The sequence below is a fragment of the Hemiscyllium ocellatum genome, chromosome 36 (assembly GCF_020745735.1).
Source record: "Hemiscyllium ocellatum isolate sHemOce1 chromosome 36, sHemOce1.pat.X.cur, whole genome shotgun sequence".
NCBI classification, from domain to species: domain Eukaryota; kingdom Metazoa; phylum Chordata; class Chondrichthyes; order Orectolobiformes; family Hemiscylliidae; genus Hemiscyllium; species Hemiscyllium ocellatum.
The window spans coordinates 41,648,249-41,665,377 of NC_083436.1; positions in this window are offsets into that span (position 1 = coordinate 41,648,249).

Below are 17,129 nucleotides of genomic sequence, written 5' to 3' on the forward strand. Positions count from 1 at the left end.
CGTTATAAGACATAAGCACGCAGTTGCTACATTGCACCTGTTGTAGCTGATTAAATATACGCTTTGCATACCTCACTGCCAAAGAGGAACAATCCTGTCTGTAGAAATGAGCAACCATGGCATTGCTATGTTTTGAAATGAGGATTGGTAAATGAAGCCAGATGAGGGACTGTAGCAGACACAGCGACTGTGATACATTAGTCAGTGTTCAGTGTTAATGAGAAACTACAAAATACAGTCTCCTGAAGGACTCTCAGGAATTACTTAATTAGTGAACAGCAACAACAATATTAGTAGAGATGCTTAAAGATTTGTTGCTTCTTTTCACAATTTACAAATGACCGACTACTTTCGTTTTTTTAAAAGAATGCACATTTGGATCCAGTTAAGAACAAGAGGAGACCATTCAGTCTTTCGTCCCTGTACCTCCCACTCTACTCACCCCTTGCTTCCATAACCATTTGACCATCAAAAATCTATCAATCTCAGTTTTTATGTTTTCACCTGATCATTAACCTCAGCAGAATTTTACAGTAGAGAGTTTGAGATGACTACTGCCTGTTTTTGAGAGAAAGTGTATACAGGTCGTCCTGCGATAACGCATGTTTCGTCAACTTGAATTCTCTGTAACACGATTGACAAATTGGGGACACTGATTCTAAAGTGCAAATTTTTAAAATGTGTGTTGGCTATAACGCAATTACATCATCAACACTTTGAGCGCTGTTTCTAATGTGCGATTTCTCTATAGTGCGGGGTTTTACATGAACACATTAAGGTTAACTGGCTGTATCGGCAATGGCTAATTTTCGGATGGTATACCCTTGCTCTGGACTCTCCCAACAGACAAGTAAAGTTCTTTTTTCTTTTGTTTTGTTTCCACACCACTACCTAACTGTGGTAGTGCTTATTTTTACCTGCACCCATGTTGTGTGTGTGTGTGTAGGTGTGGGACATGGTGAAGACCAATAAGTGCGTAAATCGTTATACTTCGCCACCACCAGGAAGAAAGGAAACACCCGAGTAGCCAGAAACAAGCAGTGCCCTTCTCAAAGGGCAATGTTGAGTGATCAAAATGTGAAGGGGAGGACAGGGATTAAATCAAAATAGGTTTGGAGAGGGAAATAATACACTTCATTCCCTGAGGAGCCCACCTCTCTCTGAACAGCTTGAGGGTGTTTGTAGACACCACGTGCTCCTTCTCCAGGGAGACCCAGGCTCTAACGTAACCGCCGAAGAAGGGCAGGAAGTTGGTCCTAATTATCCCCTCCACAGCCCACTGCCTGGACCTGCTTATGGCTAGTTTGGCCAGGCCCAGGAGCAGAACCACAGGGAGATCCTCTGACCTACCCTCCCCTCTCCACATCGGGTGCCCAAAGATCAGGAGCGTGGGACTGAAGTGCAACCAAAAACAAAGGCGAAGGTTTTTAAGAAAATCAAAATGGGAGTGCAAACGCCCTCACCTAATATATACAAGGTCCACCTACTCCACAGCACCACAGAACAAGCAGTTGGGCTGGGAGTCCGTGAACCATCACAATCTGCGGTTGCAGGGGACTGCCACGTGCACCACCCTCCACCCCAGATCCCTGAGAGAAAGGGGGAAGAGTCCCACATAGACAACCCTCTACTGGGGATTCCCACTGCCGGGTCACAAATGGGCATGCCAGGGCATGTCCGGACAGTGGATGAGGGAGAAGAGGTGGGCGGTGTGCAGCAGCGGTCAGTACAGGGCCCGTCATTTTATGTCCCGAAAAGGGTGCAAAACTAAAACTCCAGAGGCGGCTAAGGTTGTGGGGCACAGGTTCCCAGGGGAAGTATTGGACCTTGGGGCCAATGTGAACTTCCGTTCAGGAGGGACCGCACCCGGACAGGATTCCACCACACACCTGAGCAGCCTCCAATTGATACATGATGTCGGCTCCGAGCACCGCCATTTTAAGGTGTTGAATGGTAATGGCCATGAACCTAACGTCTACTGCCGCACTGCTGGCAGTAAAGGTTATCTTGATCTATCCAAATAAATCCTTTAACCATCTCTACAAACACCTTATTTAGATTGGCCCGTAATCTTCTTTACTCGAGAAACACCAACCTAGTCCATGCAAAGAGCCTTTGTGCTGCAGTATTCCCCTTCTTGGCCAATATATCTTTTGTGAGTTTCACTTCTCAAGAAATAGAAATGTTGAAAACAGGAGCAGGAATAGGCCATTCGGCCCCCTTCAGGCCTGCTCCACTATTCAATAGAATTAGAATTAGGGTTTATGGTTGCATAGGAGTTGCAGTGGGAGAGGGACTCCCTGAGATTCTTGTAGAGAGAGGAGGAAAACTTCTTCAAGGCAGGCATCCTTGCAAGAGGATTCGCAGTCGGGTTAAAATCAACGAGGCAAAAACAATGACTGCAGATGCTGGAAACCAGATTCTGGATCAGTGGTGCTGGAAGAGCACAGCAGTTCAGGCAGCATCCAACGAGCAGCGAAATCGACATTTCGGGCAAAAGCCCTTCATCAGGAATAATCTCTCTGCCTTTATTCTGATGAAGGGCTTTTGCCCGAAACGTCGATTTCGCTGCTCGTTGGATGCTGCCTGAACTGCTGTGCTCTTCCAGCCCCACTGATCCAGAATCTGGTTTTCAGCATCTGCAGTCATTGTTTTTACCTTTATGGTTGCATACTCAAGTACAGGAGTACAGTGAAAAGTGAACCTAGGTACAAAATGTTAGGTAAACAGTAGAAAATAAGGAAATAATTTAAAAGTTCTACATTACCATTCTTGTCAGTGTAAAATAGTAAAGAAGAAATAAAGTGACAAGTTCCAAAGTACAGTCCTTCATTAGCCATGGGCCTGTTGTTGCTCCATGCTGGCCCTTCCTCATGAGGGCCCAATCTCTCTCCTGTGCTGGGCTGCTTCTCTGTATCTGTGCAGCACAGTGTTGCTATCTGCCACTGTCCGCCTTCCTCTCTCTCCCACGCTGGGTTTGATCTATCCATCCTCACACCTCCGCGCTGCTGCCTCATCACCAACTGCCATCGAGGTTCACCAGAAAGTTCACCGTGGCCCACTGGCGTCCGGCTCCGGGGCTCCTGACACTTCCATGGTGCCGCTGACCGCCACAGTTCTGCCCAGGCTCGCCAGCCGGCAAAGTCCCCACTCTGGGCCACCCCCCACCCACCCGCTGCCATTACCACTGCTGCTAATTTCCGTAGAGAGAAAAAGAAAACTTTTTTAAAAATTTTAAAAAGAGAATGAAAGGGGAAAAGAAGGAAGGAAAGCAGCTGGAGCAGACAAACTCCAGCTCAGGAGCCCTATTCTGCCGCCATCTTGGTAACATCAGTAAGATCACAGCTGATAATCCATCTCAGTATCCTGTTTCACTGACACTGATCCAGCATCCACTGCCCTTTAGGGAAGGGAGTTCCAAACCTCTCCCACCCTTTGTGTGTAGAAATGCTTCCTAACATCTCTCCTGAATGACCTGGCCCTAATTCTCAGACTATGTCCCTTCATTCTAGACTCCCCAAACAGTAGACATAGTTTACCTTCAGTTGCCCTGTCATTTCCTGTTAATATGTTGAAGATTTTCATCAGATAGAGTCATAGAGTCTTACAGCACAGAGACAAGCCCTTTGGCCCAAACTGGTCCATACCCAACCAAAATATCCATCCACGCCAACCCCATTTCCCTGAACTTGGCCCATATCCTTCGAATCCTTTCCTATCCATGTGGTTGTCCAAATTTGTTTAAAATGTTTCTAATGTACCAGCCCCAATTACTTCCACCGGCAGCTCATTCCATTTGCATACCACCTTCTGCATAAAAGAGTTGCCCCTCAGGTTCCCTTTTGTTCTTTCCTCTCTAACTTTGAACTGATGCCCTCTAGTCCTCAATTTCCCAACCCTGGGAAAAAAGACTGAGTGCATTCATCCCATCCATGCCTCTCATGATCTTATACACTTCTGTAAGATTGAGCTGAAAATGTGTTGCTGGTTAAAGCACAGCAGGTTAGGCAGCATCCAAGGAACAGGAAATTCGACGTTTCGGCCAGAGCCTTTCATCCTGATGAAGGGCTCTGGCCCGAAACGTCGAATTTCCTGTTCCTTGGATGCTGCCTAACCTGCTGTGCTTTAACCAGCAACACATTTTCAGCTCTGATCTCCAGCATCTGCAGACCTCACTTTTTACTCGATACTTCTGTAAGATTCCCTTGCAATCTCCTACACTCTACAAAAAAATGTCCTAGCTTGTCCAACCTCTCCCTATAACTCACTCCCTTGAGTCTTGGCAACATACTTGTAAATTTCTTCTGCACTCTTTCCAGTTTAATAACATCCTTCCTATAGCAAGATGACTAAACCTGAACACAATATCCCAAGTGTGGCCTCATCAACATCCTGTACACCTGCAACATAACTTCCCAACTTCTATACTCAATGCCCTGACTGATGAAGACCAATGTGCCAAAAGCCACCTTCACTGCCCTGTCTACCTGTGACTCCACTTTCAGAGAACCGTGCACCTGAATTCAAGATCTCCCTGTAACTATCTACATTCTATAGAAAGCTGATCTAATTTGTATAATCTCTCCTCATAACTTAACTCCTGAAGTCCAGCAGTTCTTCTTGTAACCCTACATTGTACTTCCTCCAATCTATCCTTCCTAAGGTGTGGTGGCCACTCCTGCTCACAGTACTCCAAGTGGGGTTTTGTGTAGCGTTAGTATAACTTCTGCATTATTGTGTTCTAGATGTAAAGCATTCCATTAGATTTCTTGATTATTTTCTGCAACTGTTTATGACATTTGAATGAAAGTACCCTCGTCTATCCTTTATTAGTCCAAAATGGTTAACCTCAAACTTGTTTACATTTCACTTCATCAGCCCTTTCACTTAGTCTATCACTGTCTACCATGCCTTTGTGTCATCAGCAAATTTGGGAATATGACTTTCTATGTCATTATCCAAATCGTTAATAAATAATGTGGAGAATTGCAGCCCTAACACAGGCCCGTACTAGACACCATTAGTCACATCTTGCCAATTTGACACCCTATTCATTATCCCTACTTTCTCTTGCCTGTCATTCAACCAATGGGGAGGCGATGGCCTTGTGGTGTTATTACTAGAATATTAATCCAGGGGCTTGGGTAATATTCTGGGGATCCAGGTTCAAATCTCATCACGGCAGATGGTGGAATTTGAATTCAATAAATATCTGGAATTAAGAATCTAACGGCGACTATAAATCCATTGCCAATTATCAGAAAAAAACCCATCTGGTTCACTAATGTCATTCAGGGAAGGAAATCTGCCATCCTTACCTGGTCCGGCCTACATGTGACTCCAGACCTACAGCCATGTGGTTGACTCTGAGCTCCCCTCTGGGCAATTAGGGACGGGTAATAAATGCTGCCAAGCCAATGACACCCTCATCCTGTTACAGAATAAAGGAAAACAAAATTCTCAACCACATCAATGATTTTCCCTCAATTCCATGGGTTTATTCCTCAATTAGCAATCTCTTACATGGGACTTTATCTTCTTCCAGTCCTTCTGGAATGCCATACAAACAATATTCATATACATTCCCCTGTTCACTTTGTCACTTCTTCAAAAAATTCAGTGAGGGTTGTCAGACATGACTGACCTGTCACGTTGGCTCTCCCTGATTTATTGAAAATTTTCAAGATGTTCTGTTACCCTGTCATTGATTATAAACACCAACAATTTCCCCACAACAGACGCTAACTGATCTATAATTCCCTGGATTTCCTCTCTTGCCTATCTTGTGGACCTACACTTCAAGGTCTTTCACTTCTTGCGCTCTTTCAATATCCTCCCAAATCCTTGTAGTTTGCCTTCCCCAAATACATTGCCTCACACTTAAGACTGACCCCTTTTGATTAGCCTCGTAACACGCCATCTTGCCTTGTGCATGTCTCTCTTCTGCCTCTTATGCATTTCCCATTTTCCAAAGAAGCATGTTCATTTTCCTGGCTGTGTGCCTATGGATGTGTTTCTCACATTCCCTCAACAAACAATCTCTGTGTTGAGTTCCTTTCTAAATGGTGTGTATCTGTAATATCTTCTGATTCTGAGACTATACGCTGCATTGGATAAGGAAAAGATTTAGCTGACACCATGAAACAAGATTAGAGTTTCTCCCCAACCCCACCCTCCCTCCCATTTATCTCTCCAGCCCAGAAGCTCCCTGCCTCATTCCTAATGAAGGGCTTTTGCCCAAAACGTCAATTTTCCTGCTCCTTGGATGATGCCTGACCTGCTGTGCATTTCCAGCACCACTTTAATCTTGACTCTGATCTCCTGTATCTGCAGTCCTCACTTTCACCTACCATGAAACAAGCTCCACTCCTCAGGAGATAAAGGACTTCCCTGGAAGGAGCTAACCAAAGTTTCTACAAGTGTTACACAAGTGTCCATTTGGTCTGTTGAGTGTAGCAGAATGTCTGAGTAGCAGTAATGTAAACTTACCTTTATTTGGAGCTGACATCTCACAAGAGACCACTTTGTACCTCAGATGTAAAGGAACTAGCAATTACGTAGTATGTACTATTACTTGTTTGTCCAGACTGTGTCTTTTCTCAATCTAAGACACTGAGCATGTATTCGTCCCACTGGGTATCAGTTACACAGACGTATATCAATAAGAAGAATTAGTGGTAACAAATATACCCACAAAATCCTGGATGGTGTCCAACATTATACAATGGCAACAGCAATGAGGATTAATGGTAAGAGAAGTTGGCTTATTTTCTCTCAGCATTGCTGTCTGACCTTCTAAATGCTACTGCCACCATTTGTTTTCTGTTCTTGAGGTTGTCCGACAGAGGGAACATCTTTTTTGATGTAAAAACTGAAAGTCTGCAGATGCTGTAAATCAGAAACAATAACAGAAATTAGATTAGATCCCCTATCAGTGTGGAAACAGGCCCTTCGGCCCAACAAGTCCACACCGACCCTCCGAAGAGCAACCCACCCAGACCCTTTACCCCTGACTAATGCAGCCAACACTACAGGCAATTTAACATGGCCAGTTCACCTGACCTGCACATCTTTGGACTGTGGGAGGAAACCGGAGCAAACCCACGCAGACACGGGGAGAATGTGCAAACTCCACACAGTCGGTCGCCCGAGGCTGGAATCAGACCTGGGACCGAGGTACTGTGAGGCAGCAGTGCTAACCATTGAGCCACCATGCTGCCCTTTTTACTTCGTTAAAAGTAGTTAAGAGCAGGTGAGGAGTTATATTCATAGTAATCGCAGGGCCTTTGTGCTTCAAGAAGCCTCTCACCTGGATAAAAGCTTCAAGCATTTTGTTAAGTCCATGTATGCATAATAAATCAACTGAAAGTTAACAATCTCTAGCCCCCATCTTATACTGAATTTAAATCTCTACATGTTGAATAATTAAGAAGATTTATATAATCTGCAATAAAGACATTCATAACATTATTTACCAATTAATGTCTGAACATTTTTTTCTCCTTTTCTAAACATTCTGCCAGCGTAACCCTCCCATTGTCGTACATACCATCAACCTTGAATTTTTTAACTACTGAACAGCTTTTCTACAGTGATTCTCTTACAGATCTTCGAATTTAACAAACTTAGTACAGAATGTGACGATGAACAACATTTCCATGAAGTTGACCACAGAAGAGGAAGTCCAAAATAACCAGTCTTCCTCAAATTATAATTTCATATATTCTTTATATTGACAAGATGACAGACTGCACACATAGAATTTCAGGATGACAACTTCATTCATACACTAACCCACCTACCTAACACTTTGGGAAATTTAGCACAGCCAATTCACCTGATCTGCACACTGTGGGAGGAAACCATAGCAAACCCACACAGATAATGGGTCAACTCCAAGAGACAGTCACCTGAGGCTGGAATTGAACTCAGGATGCTGCTACCAAGCTCAGCAGGCTAGGCAGTGTCTGTGGAGAGAAATCAGAGTTGAAGTTTCAGGTCCTCAGAACTGTTCCAACAATTTTTTTGACATATTTATATTTCAAATTTGTAATTTTATTGGGGAGACCAAGAAACAAGTAATTACAAAGATTCACGGTAAGTGCTGCTCAGCAATAGACAAACATTTATAAATGGTTCAGTCTTTGGTACCAGTCCTTTCGGTGTAAAGTTTAAGAGACATGGCTGTCAATCAGTATTACTTTAAATATCTCTATACGAATCAAGTTAGCTTAAAGATAAGAGGACTTGCTTTTGAAATGGAAATGAAGAGAATTTCTGTTCTCAGAAGGTCGTTGTTCTGTGGAATTTCCTTCCTTAAAATGCAGTAGAGGTTGATACTGAATACTTTTAACCATCAATGGAATCAATGGTTACCATTATGGTAAATATTAAGGACCCTAGGTCAATCTTGCAATTACAGAATCCCTGCAGTGCAGAAGCAGGCCATCGAGTCCACAGGTTCCTTCCGAAGAGCATCCCACCCTGAACCACCCCAACCCCCCACCTTTTTCCATGTGACCCTGCATTTCCCATAGCTAACCTACTTAGCCTGCACATCCCTACACACTATGGGGCAATTTAGCATGTTCAATCCACCCAAACCTGTACATCTTTGGACAGTGGGAGAAACAAGGCAGCACAGCGGCTCAGTGATTAGCACTGCTGCCTCACAGCACCAGGGACCCGGGTTTGATACCACCCTCAGGCAACTGTCTGTGTGGAGTTTGCACATTCTCCCCGTGTGAGTTTCCTCCCACAATCCAAAGATGTTCAGGTTAGGTGGATTGGCCATGCTAAATTGTCCATAGTGCTAGTTGCATTAATCAGGGGTAAATATAGTGTAGGGGAATGGGTCTGGATGTGTTACTCTTTGAAGGGTCGGTATGGACGTGTTGGACTGAAGACCTTGTTTCCACACTGTAGGAATTAAAATCTAATCTAAAACTGGAGCACCCAGGGGAAAACCACGTAGACAGTTGCCCGAGGCTGGAATCAAACCTGGGTCCCTGGTGCTGGGAGGTAGCAGTGCTAACCACTGATGTCCTAGAGCTGCTCCCCATTGAGCATAATTAGCACAGTATGGGCTCCGTTAACTAGGGTGTGTGTGAGTTAGCTGGAGAGAAACCCGTGTAGAGAATAGCCTTTTATTAGGTGAGATTAGAGACTGTTCTATTTCTGATTGCCATGCATCACAGCATTGAATGTTAATATGCAATAATACGTGGTTGTTTTTGACCCATGCAGATGTGATAAACTGAAGAGTTTTTCTCTCTGTACTGTATGACTCCATGAGCAGAGTTCTAAAGAAGTCTGACCACAAAGTCAGGTCTTGACCCTATCTTCTTCTCAGTCAGTCTGTCTTGAATCTAAACTTGTTGTTAAAACCTCACCACGAGTGAGTGTTCAGTGATAGATGTGAATTGAGGCTGGATTCAGATCAACCATACTCTTACTGACCGACGGAGTGGGCTGGAGGGGCTGAATAGCCTATGTTTGCTCCGAAATCATATCTTCGTCCTTTGTCCCATTCGCTCACAGATTGGCATAGCATTATTTACTTCCTGATTCAGGCTGGCCCACACTGGGATAAGGAGGTCACGTTTTGGACTACAAGGGGGAGGTTAAACAGAAACTAATTGCCTTATCTGTTGCTAATTCCTGGTAAAGCAAAGCTGTCCTTCTTTCAGTCTGTGATGAGCTTCACCATTTAAATCTTTCCTGTACCCAGCAACAATTAAAACAAAGGGACTCCTTATGCAGTAAAGAATGACTTGAATTTATTTGTGGCCTTGCAAAACATTGAACATCCCAAAACACTTTACATCCAGTGAAGTACTTTTGAAATGAGTTTACGTAACCTTCTTATTAAGCTGAGAGGGGATAGACAGAGAAAAGTATTGTCCATTCCCACTTTGTTCTCAGGAGGCAGAATTTAAGGTGGACTGCAATACAATCTGAGCACAGCCTCATTGGTACATGTTAATTATTCAAGCTCCTTGAGAAGGGAGGGAATAAATTAGTTTCCTTCTATTCAAAAGGTTTTTATATAATTCTTAACAAATGAAAATCAATCTATAAATCTATGCAATCTCATCTGTGTGACTGCAGAGCATACCACTCACTGTGCTACAGTGAGATCTGCATTGTTGCTATGGATGCTGCTAAGGTTATTATGAGACCTGTGAAATATTGTGCTACTTGGGATGAAAACAACAGCAACTTGTGTTTACATAGCACCTTTAACACAGTAAAATGTCCCAAGGTGCTTGACAGGACCATCACCAAATAAAACCTGACACTGAGCCACAAAAGGAAGACAGGCGGCCAATGCTTAGTCAAAGAGATTGATTTTAAGGAGCATCTTAAAAGTAAGAGGAGAGAGGGAGAAATGATGAGGGAATTCCAGAGTTTAGGATTTTGATCCACTGCTCCCAAGGATGCTTGTTCAATATTGAAGTGATAATGAAAAGCAAATGATGCCGTTCCTCCTGAGTGAAGATTGAGGTCTTTGAATCCATTTCTATTCCCACATCAGATAAAAGGTCATGATTTGGAGGTGTTGGTGTTGGACTGAGGTGGACAAAGTTAAAAATCACACAACGCCTGGTTATAGTCCAACAGGTTTATTTGGAAGCACTAGCTTCCGACGCACTGCTCCTTCATCAGATAGCTGTGTCACCTGAGGAAGGAGCAGCGCTCCGAAAGCTAGTGCTTCCAAATAAACCTGTTGGACTATAACCTGGCGTTGTGTGATTTTTAATTAGATAAAAGGTAAAGGTGTCATACTTCCAAAGGAACATAGGATAGCTCTCCTGATTAGAGAGAGAGATGATGGTGCTGGTTTAACCTGAGGGTCACCACGCCTCAGGTGAGGGGAGGCATTGAGAAAGCAGGACCTTCAGGTTAACCTCAGCTGGTGTGAAAATTGAACCTGCGCTGTTAGCATCACTGCATCCGAGTGGTTCCATGGACCTGCGTTACAATGACAATTACCTGCACAACAATTCAGCTGTTCAATCACCATACATTATGGTACTATGTCGAATGGCCACATCAGCAGGGGTAGACTCACAGACTGGCAGAAGTTACATTGCCGTTCTAAAAATAAGGATGACAGAGAGCGCGTCACCATCACTGGCTGCTGGATGGGTCTTAATAACTGCAAGTGTCAGCTGCAATCAGGATCAGTAAGCAGCCGGGCGTATTGCTGCAGTCTGCTGCTACTGCTACCATTGCTCCTAGGTTTCCTAAAGTCACTAAGATGACCATTCCTTGGTTTTGCAATGATTATCAGTTGATTTCTGTGATAAAACAATAAAGGCGTGCAATTAATCATGATTACAGTCAGTACAGGGGAGGATTAGTAAACAAGGGATACTGGCGTTTCAAAGATAAATCTCCTACTCAGTTCTCCAGCTTCTGTTTATGGAGCCAGTCCCCCTTATGGCAATCTATTGGTAATAGATAGTGACAGCTCCACTTACTTTACACTCCTAGCATTTCACTTCCATGCTGTTTTATTGGAATCTCGTGAGCCCTTGGGATTAGGAGAATGTTAATCAGCCCCCCAACCCCAATCCACTCGAACACAGCTGATCAGTACCTTAGCTTTACTGATGTACCTTAGCTCCTTTTCAGACAAAAATAACGCCTTGTCCTTTATCAAGTAGAAACTTCAGCTCTCCTGTCTCTTTCTCTGTCAAGATATAACAACAACATCTTCAATTTATATCCTAAAGACTCAAAACAGTAACTCAGTTACAGTCTCCACAGATGTTGCCAGACCTGCTGAGTTTTTCCAGCACTTTTAAGTTTTTGTAACTTTTAATTTTATAAAGTCGGCTCTGCGATAACACGTTTCTTCCACACAAATCCGCTTTAGTGCGATTGAAGAATTCAGACCGTTATTTGTAGAATGCGAACTTTCCTTATCTGTATTGGTAATAACACTGTTGTGGCCCCATTAGTTTAAATGGCACAGTCACTATCTGATTTTCTTATAACATGAGATCGCATGAGAATGGAACAATCCCATTATGTCAAGACCTTTAAGCATTACGAAACTTTAAAATATCTCAAGGTGTTTCACCGAAGCTTTACAGAGTAAATATGAGACTTCAGGCCTCATAAGGAATCATTACAACAGGGGACCAAACACTGAGTCAAAGAAGTAGATTTTAAAGAATGTCTTAGAAACAGAAAGAGAGGCACAGAGGGTTTAGGAAGGAATTCCATGAGGTGCTGCCTCACCAGCCAAAGGGACAGTCGATGTGGGTGGAAGAATTAAAGTCAGGAATGTACAAGAGTGCTAGACTTGGAGGAGTTCAGACACGATATGCAGGAGGACAGTGGAGCTAGAGAAGGGAAGGCAGAGAACTGAAAACAAGGATAAGAGTTTTAATTCTGATACGTTGCTTTGACCAACACAGGAATGATAAGGGAACAGTGTTTGACGTGAATAAAGACATGGGCAGCAGAGTTTTGGATGATCTAAAGTTTAAGGAGGTTAGAATAAGAGAGGTTGACCTAGAATAGTCTAATAGCGTAGTTTAGAGGTAACAAAGTGCCTTCCCTTCTCTATACTGTCAAAATAGCAGGTCTCTGGCACATCCCAGTACCATATGGCATATCAGATTTTGCAGCGTATACCAATTGGACATTTGACAAACTGACATTCAGCCACTCAATGGAGCTCGAACCTTCCAAACAGGAAAACTCACCATGAAAATATTGAGGATAAGAATTAACTAAAACACTTGAACGGACATAATTCTTATTTTTTTTAGCACACCATTGTATATAATGCCCTTAAGTAAAACCTTACTGATGGATTTTATGGTGAATTTATTTCCCCTTCTTTGTTAAAAGGCAAAAATACGCCACACGAGCAACGTGGTTGTTCAGTTGAAGCTAGCAGATTCCACAACAGCAGTTGAATGTTTTCAGCAAACCTCTCACTGCACAGGAGCAGGAATGCCTGCAGCCTAAACCATATGCTGGAGCTTATGTTTCTTCCTTTCACAGAGCTAAAGCACTTCATGTTGTGTTGATTAACACATCCTTTTTCAACAACAAAAGAAGGGGTACACCTGGTTGTCAGAAATGAACCTGAGATAGAGGAGAAACATGGGAGCAGGGTTGGCTTTGAGATTCTTCTGTTCAATGAGATCATGACTATTCTGTGACCTAACTTGAAATGCAAACCTGCTCCTAATTCTAAACTCTACAGGATTGAAATGGATCTCAACCAGTATGAATATTTATTGTTATCCATTTCTTATCTTTTATATACACATGCACAAACATACATGGACACACACTCAACTCATTCACTCACTCATTCACTTACTCATTTTTTACTCACTCAGTCACTCACTCATTCATTCACTCCCTTGTTCTTACTCATTCACTCATTCATTTACTCACGTAATCACTCACTCATTCACTCACTGCTTCCTCACTCATACATATAGATACATATATATCTCTGGAAAAGGATGCAGGAATATTGATTCAAGATAGATGCTTTAACAAAATAAATCAAGCCACATAAATGGTTTAAATTGAAAGCATTTTATTTGTAAGTTTTTGTGATTCTTTTATCTCATAAAATCTATATTGATGCTCCATTTATAAACCGTGCCTTGCAAGTATGGGTTTCATATGAAGAGCATCTTAAAGTGTATGACACTACAGAGTATCATTTATCTGTGCACTGTGAACTCCAGCCAGCTGGAAGGATACTTGAGAGCGAGAAGCTGTTTTAAGAAGCATGCATATTTCAGTGAGACTTAGTAACAGAATGGCTGTCTGGGATTGAAATGGTCATGTCATCTCTGTTATGGCGTTGGTTAGTCTTGGAGGAGGTTTGACATATTTCTAAGTAAGTGAATAAATAAGTAAGTGCCTCTCCCTGGTGAAAAGATTCTCTCTGCAACTACAGAACATCCCGTGGAAGGCCCTCATTTGTTATTTTTAAGAGTGTTTTGAAGAGAGCTGAGGACGTTTTAAACAAACTGTCTATGTACGTTCTCAGAGCAATCTATATTCGTGGTTTCCCATCTCCCTCAGCAGTGCCCAACTCTCCTGGTGATTGACCTTCCTGCTCTTCATCCTCTCCAATTGGATGGGAGATGAAGTTGAATGCCACTGTAGTCAGAATCTGTGCATGGCACAGTCATTGGAGTCCCAACGCCAATCCCAGGACAGGCACACAGGGTGCTGCAGTACCAGACATACCGTATTTTCAAACGAGTCCAAATTCCAAAACTCCTGCCACTGTGAGAGACAGCCAAGGATCCCACAGCACTATTCAGAGGCCAGAGGCTCCTCTTGGACACTATTAGGAGTTTGAATATTTTCATGGCTATCACTCCAGCCTCTGAATTACAAATTTGTAGGGATTCAAGTTTCACTTTAGACACTGTCCCCAAATTATAGGCTCTGATGAAGGTTCTGAAGAAGAATCATAGTGGACTCAAATTGATAAGATTGTAAGACCAGAAGAAATAGGAACAAGAGTAGGCCATTCGGCCTCTCAAGCCAGTTCTGCTGTTCAATGGGATCATGGTATATCTGAAATTCCTCATATCCACTTCCTTGCCCTTTCCCCGTAAACTTTGATTCCTCGACTGACCAAGAATCTCTCCCAGCTTTAAGTATACATCAGCACTCTGCTCCCACAGCTCTCTGCGGCAAGGAGTTCCAAAGACTAACAACTCTATGAGGTAAGAAATTCCTTCTCATCTCAATCTTAAGTTGGCACCTCTTTATTCTGAGATCATGTACCTGGTTCTAGACCCTCCCATGAGGGGAAACATCCTCTCAGCATTTACCATGCTAAATCCTTACCAATCCTCTGTGTTTCAATGTTATTAATCCCCATTCCCCTTAGCTCCAGTGCATAAAGTTCCAATCCTTTAACATTTGCTTATAAGATAATCTCTCCACATCAGGGATCATCTTAGTCAGCATTCTCTGAACTGCCTCCAATTAAATATCTCGCCTTCAACTTTTTTTAAGCAATTTTTCTAATCGACATGTTCAGAAATTATTGCTACATACCATTGCAGCAGGTGGGACTTGAATTCTGGCCTCCTGGTCTAGGGGTAAGGCCACTTGCATTGTGCACACTGGACTAAAACCTTTTTCTCTCCCCACACCAAGTCACTCTTTATTTACATGTGAAGAATTCTTGACTCCAGTACTACATCCTCAGAGCCAGCCCTCAGAGTGTGCAAAACCTCTGACACTCCTCTATTTTTTCATTTTTCTTTTTTTTTGCGCTCTTACACTCTTTTTTAAAAATATTTTCTTCCCCCACACTACCGCCTAACTGCGGTAGTGCTTATTTTTTCCCCAGCACCCATGGTGTGTGTGTGCAGGTGTGAAACACAGTGAAAGACACAAAGTGTACAAATCTTTATTCAATTTCCACCACCAGGAAGATAGGAAACAGCCGAGTGGCCAGTGACAAGCAGTGCCCTTCACATCAAAGGGCAATGCTGTGTGATCAGAGACTCCTGTTTATTTATTTTATTTTTTTTCCTTTTTTTCCCTTTTTTCCACACTACCTCCTAACTATGATAGTGCTTATTTGTCCCCCCAGAACCCATGGTGTGCATGTGCAGGTGTGAGACACAGTTAAAGACACAAGGTGCACGAATCTTTATTCAGTTTCTACCACCAGGAAGAAAAGAAACACCCGAGTGGCCAGTGACAAGCAGTGCCCTTCACATCAAAGGGCAATGCTATGTGATCAAACAGTGAAGGGGAGGGCAGGGACTAAATCAAAATAGAGTTGGAGGGGGAAATGACACTCCTCTTTTTATCTGTCAGTCAGGGCTCTGTGATTGGACCGGGTTAATAGCCCCAATCAGGGAACTACAAGGTCCACCTGGCTTACCTCATTACAATCACTTCACTGTGAATATATTTAAGGCTGAGATTAATTTTCAAGACCTTTGGAATTCAAGGAGTTTTGGGAACTAATGAAGAAATACAGTCGAGGGTGTAGGACCTTAAGTGGCAGTGAAGGGTCAAGAATAAAGAAGCTTTACTCCTATTCCCAATTCTTCCTGGTGAATTCACCTTTGCGCAGTTAGTGACAGTTTAATGGGGCTTGAGTATGTAATGTAGAGCATTTAGAGTCATAGAGTCAGACACTGAAACAGACTCTTTGGTCTGACTAGTCCACACCAAACATAATCCCAAACTAAACTGGTCCCACCTGCCTGCGCTGGGCCCATATCCCTCCAAACATTTCTTATTCATTTGACATTATAAAGTTCACAGAAATTTCAGTAAAGTGCTTTGAAGACTGTTTTTAGGGTTTTAGTTTAGATCTATCATTGTTGGAAGTGCTGTCATGCCCTTTCTCTGCACATGAGGCTGAATTGTGTGTCAATGCATGGTTCATCTGTGAGGCACATTACAGCCACAACCTGATCTTTGCCTCTTCTGATGTGCCTCCTCTGTCATGTTGTTGGGGGGTCTACTGAATAACAATTGAGATATCATGGATATCACAGGACTGTTTCACTGCAGAGGGAGGCCATTCAGCCCCTCGTGTCTTCCACTGGCTCTTCAAATGATCATTCACTACTGCCACTGTCCATTTATTTTCACACGTCCTAATGCGGTTCTCCGTTATCTCCATATCCTGAGGTACTGGAGGCAAGAGTTTGCCAAATGACCTGCCAAGAGGATTCAGCACAGACTGCACGAAGAACACATGAGTTGCTGTTTAGTTAAGGAAATAAAACACAACTATTTTAAAGGCCAGTGTATGGAATAAAACATTAATTAACATCAGAAAGAAGAACAACATGGTCAGTGGAACCAAATGTTAATTATTGCAGAATTATTCAAGGGGATATTAATGAGACTGAGTTTGTAATGATTTGATGGCTTTGTTTAGAAATGCTGACTGCATTAAAAGGAAATAGCTCGATTACTGGGGAAACAATAAGTGGACTTCATCTGCAATGCCACTTTTGTGATTTTATATTTTAGTTATTGATCCTTGACTTTACCTTGTAGATACTCATTCTAATGCCCACACACTATCCCACTCAAACACACACATACATACAGACACACCTGCATACTTACACACTATCACTCAT